The following is a 6,000-nucleotide window of genomic DNA, read 5'->3' as shown; positions in this document are numbered from 1 at the left end:
AACCCACAGCTTTTTATGTTCTGTGGAAACAAAAGCAGAAATTCTTTTCCCAAGTAACCTGTCCTTATATTTAAATTTAGAAGTCAAAGCATTTTCAAAACATGCAAGTTGGATTAATTTAGCAACATTAATAATCAATTGTCTTTTAGCAGTTTTTGTTCCTTTCTCAGCAATTAAACAATTTAAAGACACCACAACTGTACACAGTATCCAGACTCTCTGTGTATTTTCCATTCTATATACTTTTATCTTTTCCTTTCCTTTTACTTAATACCAGTACCTCCTTTATTAACTGTTACCAATTTTAGTTTACCCACTTTTAATCCATCCTCCAACTGAGGATGATCTCTCAGGTTCCCCTTTTTTTCCTGACCTTGGTGTCAGGCGAAGGCCTGGAGATTTAATCCAATCCACCCTCCAACTGAGGGCCATCTCTCAGGGTCCCCTTACTTTCCTGACCTTGGTGTCAGGCGAAGGCCTGGAGATTTAATCCAATCCACCCTCCAACCTAGGGTGATCTCTCAGGTTCCCCTTTCTTTCCTGACCTTGGTGTCAGGCGAAGGCCTGGAGATTTAATCCAATCCACCCTCCAACCTAGGGTGATCTCTCAGGGTCCCCTTACTTTCCTGACCTTGGTGTCAGGCGAAGGCCTGGAGATTTAATCCAATCCACCCCCCAACTGAGGGCGATCTCTCAGGTTCCCCTTTCTTTCCTGACCTTTGTCAGGCGAAGGCCTGGAGATTTAATCCGGTACCCCTAGCTTGGGACCCCTTTGTAACATATCCGCATAGCCTTACTGGCCAGCCTTTTAGATCTCTCAGTTCCCCTTTACTTTCCTGACCTCAGTGGATCAGGCGAAAGACTGGAGATTTTTTATTTTATTTCTTATTTTACCCTTTTTTTTTCTTTTCTTTTCTTAACTCGTGATCCTCCTGCCTCTGCCTCCTTCAGCAAATCCTACCGGCGTGTGCCACCACAACCGGCTCTCTGAAAATCATGGCGAACATCCTCCCAATCTGGGACATTTAAGCCTCCCCCAATAATGAACCATGGACTCGCACGTTCAATCCATTTTAGAAAGCCTTCCATGGTTATAGTCCCCTGTTCTCCAAGTAACTTTTTTATGTGGTACTGTAATTTAAACTTCCAGGGACTATTTCCCATCATTTTTTTCCTATTTTCCCCCATCTGTCCCTGGCTGGCAAAAGGGACGACCCCGTCCACTTACCTCGCTTTCACATCTCAGTGGAACCTCCAATTGCTGCGCCCACACCACAAGCAAGTCCAGGGTATCAGGAAAAGAGAGACCAGACGTATACTTGTTTGTACTAAGAGAATGCATGTGTTGCCTTTATTGCCAGGAGAGTGTGTGTGTGTGTGTGTCTTCATTGCAAGTGCTAAGAGGTCTCTCCCTTGTAGGAGGGAGGAGCTTTTTATACAAGTTTACAGCACAGTGGAAAAAACCCCAGGTAGAAGAGATCATTGCTTTCCTCCTGCTGGATGTTGATGTCAGAGGGTCAAGGCCAGGGCAGTAAGCCAGGACTAGAAAACAGAAAGCACTTGGACTGGAAAACAAGTTGCACTTGTAGGCTGACCAGCAACTCACAGAGACCCCATGGGGCTGGGGCCCAACATCCACCCATCTTCCGTTTCCCACCATCTAGCTTGCATTGCCTTCCTTCTTTGATAGCAGAAATTTCTGCTGTTTGGCTTTAACTGAAAGGCAGTGGATTTTATGATGATGTTCCACTGTTCCCCTCCCTTCCTCTCTCCTTTCCCAAACGTCTCCCTCCCCTCCTCTGTCCGTGAACACATGTGCTGATGACACTTAGACTGGTTCCATACCCCAGCTACTACGACAGGAGCTGCAGTGAACACGGAAGAGCGTATGAGCTGACTTGGGTTTTCTCAGTGCCTCTGTGTGTCTGGGGGCATTTGCAGATGGTCTGGCTGGGCACAGTGTCTTCAGTGGACAGAGGTGTGTTGCCAGCCCGTTGGAGACAATGCTCCCTCTCTGGGGTCCCTGTGGCAGATGATCCTGCTGTGCCCCCTCTCTTAAAGCCTCCCCTCCCCATTTCTCAGTGGTTCTATGAGACTTGCCCTAGGTGTGTCCTTTTGGCTTCTGCTTTTCCAAATTCATATGCTTATGGATCATCCAGGTTCTTTAATCTGCATTCTGGAAGCTCTCAGCTTTGTCTCTCCCAAGACCCACTGGTGGAGACTTACCCTGTACTTCCTCCAGAAAGCCCGGGTCCCTCTGAGGCACTCTGGGGTGGCATCAGGTCCTCCTTGACACTTTTACCTTTGTTTCTCTCTCTGCATGCCATGCATCTTCCCAGGACCTCTCTCTTCTAACTCTGTGACCCCTGCTGCCACTGACCTAACCCGATTCCCACCCATCGGGGAAGGTTTCACTTTAATTATTAGGTCTACTTCAGAAATTCTCTTTGGCTGTTTCTCCGTCTTTGTTCCACCTGCCCTCCCTCACATCCCTATTTTACGCATTGCATTTGCTTGGACATAATAAGATGATGTGATTTATGTGTGTGTGGATTCACTGTTGCTGACATAGCATCATTTTTCTCCTATTTGGTTTTTGTTTCCTGCTTTCATCTCTCTGCTGGGACTCTTGCCTGCTCCTCAATGGTGATCATCTTTGCCATTGTGCCTTTAAAGTATTGATCGCAGGTCTTAAAGTCTTGTCTCTGATAGTTCTGAGCTGGATCTTCCAGAGTCTCGTTCTTTTGGTGGCTTTATTTCCCAATGAGTGCTAGCCCAGCCCAGCCTGCCTGTCTTCCACTCCTCCCTTTCTCTCCCCCCCTCTGTCCCTCCCTCCATCCAACCTTCTTTCTTTTCCTCTCCCTCTGTCCCTCCCTCCATCCTTCTGTTCTTCCCTCCCTCCCTCCTCCCTGCCTCCCTCCCTGCCTCCATCCCTCCCTCCCTCCCTCCTCCCTGCCTCCCTCCCTCCCTCCATCCCTCCCTGCCTCCCTCCCTGCCTCCCTCCCTCCTCTCTCTGACTTACCTGTTTTCTGCTGAACATGAGACCAGAGCCAAGCATGATGCCACATGCCTATAATGCAGCACTTGGGAGGTGAAGGCAGGAAGATCAGGAGTTCAAGATCACCCTGGGCTCCATGACACTGCATCTCCAAAAGAGAAACAAAAGGGTTTAAACAAACTCAGAAACAAACATCAGCAACACAAAAAGCAGATGGGAATATTCAAACCCAGGAAATTACTGAATTAATGATGGTGTTTCTCTACCTCTATAGAGTAGGACTCTTAGGGTGTGAGCTGAGTTTGGGGTGTGCTGTTGCTATGGTTACACTCAGCGGACCCCCACTTCAACTCTTCCTTCCTTGCTAGAGGGAGAGGCATTTAGGAATGCCTGCTTCCTTCTCGCTCTCCGGCCTTCAGTGAGTGCCCTTCTGGCATTTTCGACCACCGGCCAGTCTGCTCTGGGCAGTTCCTCAGCGGAGACTCCCTTTCACAGGTGACTCTGGGCTGTGTCAAGGTGACCAGTTCAATCCGGTTGTGGAGGTGACATCCATATTAGGCCTGGTCTCGTTCCTACCATCCTGCCCTGCTCCCCTGTTCCCACCTACACACCCCTGTCATCCCTCCTGAACTCTGTGACTGTTTGTGTAGCTACAGCTTGTTTTTCTCTCCTCGTGGTGAGGCTGGGATTCTCTTCTTGCTCCTTGGGAGCACTGCAGATACTTCCAAACAGTGGAGACAGCTGCTCGTATTATACGTTTGTCCTTCGCATCAGTAAAGGCATCGGGATTCATCCTTTCCGTGGACCAAACACTTGATGACTGCCGTGGCCACTGATGCTCCTGCCGTGGTCACAGTGTCTCAGACCATGGTGGCATCGTGACCTCTAACATAGAAGGGGCGCTGTAGTCCCCCTTTTGACTTCTCCAGGAGTCCCTCAGCGTCTTCACCTCTAACAATGTGATGTGATTGGCTGCTGGTTTGGTATGGTACCTCCTTACTAGAACAATGTCTATTGTGAGTTTCCTAAAACTGTCTTTTAAGCAAGACGCATCTTGTTTCCAAAAAGAAATGCAGTAGAAATAACAGTGAGTTTTGTATTTGGTTTGTGAACTCATTTTAGGGGGTTGATGGTGTGTATTCCATGTGTGGCTGGCCTCCGTATTTGCCACCACACCTTGGTCTTAATTCATGGTTTGTATTCTCTTGTAGTTGCGTGATCTCTGCATTATTTTTAGGAGTGTTATATGAAGGAATCTCCCGGAGTCATAAAAACATCTTTCTGTCACTGTTCTTCTCTACAAATAATATCCCAGTTAGACAATGACTCTTGGCCTCTGACTTTTCATCTCAGTGGCCTGTCATGACTCTTTGTTACATTTTAACATCAAACCCAGCTGGGTGTGTCTTGCTGTGAGTGTTTCTATACTTATCTGTTCAGTTGATTGCGGAAGTGTTTTATGCTTAGAAGTCAAACTGACTGGGGTGTCTCTACTGTGTGACTTCCATTGTTGCTACTTTCCTTGGTGTACAAGCTGTCATTTTAAATGACAGATTCAGGTTTCAGCTCAGGGACACTTACTGGGGGACACTGTTGAGTCTGTCTGTCTCTGTGTTTGGGTCTGTGACTCCCATGTCCCCCTCGGCTTTCCTTCTCTGTCCTCCGAGCCATCACCTTCAGACGGTTTTCTCTCCCAGCACCTTCAGGCAGTTTTCTCTTCCATGTTCCTAGCTCTTATTCAGTGCTCTGCAGTTCTGCCTAGCAGGGTTTAAAAGTTTGCATTTCTAGCCTTCGATCTTATCACCGTGGCTTTCAGCCGGAGACCACAGGCCTCGAGTCAGCTCACATTTCACAGGGGGGTTCAAAGCAGGACCACGACTTCCCCGTCATCCTATGGTTAAGCTCTTTTCAAAACCATGCTAATCTCCCTGGAATATTCTATTTATCCCTTTTGTATAGAAAAAAATATTTCCATAGATGCCATGTGATGATCTTGTTCTGTTCTCCACCCTCCCCCCTTGGTACGCAGCCAGCCTTCAACATCTGCAGGTTAGTATCCAATCATTTAACCACCCAACGAGAAGAAATAGTCTCAAAAAGAGATTGCATCGATGCTGATCACAGCCAGACATGTTCCCTGTCCTCATTTCTTACACGCCACAACTTGCCAGCCTCCACAGGGCACCCTCTTTGTTTTAGGCACCACTAGTCATGTCCAGATGAACAAAAGCGTACGAGATGTGTTGGATTCTAGGTTCCCGGCACCATTTTCCAGAAGGGATCTGCGTCTCCACAGAGGCAGTGCCTGTAGACTCAGGAGCACTGCCTCTCCACCCTCACCCCCCCGAAAGGGTACATGATGACAATTGCTCTGGATAAATTACCTAGGTATTACCTCGAATGTTTTACAGACACTTGCGAAACCACAGTTCCCAACAGCTTGCTTTAAAAGAGCATGTTATTTGGAAGCCTGGCTACGTGACAGGAGAAATTTGGGAGGATACGAACCCATGACCTCTTTTCCTTCAGTATGGTTTGGGGCACCAAACCTCCCTTCTATCCACCCAGTGTGCTACGCCTGAACCCTTTGGCACTCCCATTGCTAGCCCGCGTGGGATGCTTGCATCTCTGGGGACCATCTGCACTGTGGTCCCCAAGCCTGGTTCCTGCATCTTCAGCCATGTTCCCCAACAATCCCGATATGCAACAGTGGCCAGCTCTGAACAGGAACACTGAGTCTCTCCTTCAGACTGTGTGGCATCCCATGACCTCAGCCCCACAGCTGCCCACACGTCACACAGTATGGTACTTGCCTTTTACCGAGTTTGGTCTTCCCCTGGGTAGCAGCTGCGTGGGATGCCAGCACACAGCAGCCGGCTTCCCGTTGGGAGACCATGAAAAGACACCATGGCACCGTGTGCTTTGCATGGACTCTCTGGTAACCAGAGTTGGGTTCTTTGCCATGCCTTCAGGTCTTTGCTGACACGGAGGCACGAGGGCCA

This window comes from Mesocricetus auratus, unplaced genomic scaffold, assembly GCF_017639785.1.
Source record: "Mesocricetus auratus isolate SY011 unplaced genomic scaffold, BCM_Maur_2.0 Super-Scaffold_100031, whole genome shotgun sequence".
Classification (NCBI taxonomy): domain Eukaryota; kingdom Metazoa; phylum Chordata; class Mammalia; order Rodentia; family Cricetidae; genus Mesocricetus; species Mesocricetus auratus.
The sequence above is the reverse complement of the archived record's forward strand: the minus strand, read 5'-3'. Positions refer to the sequence as shown.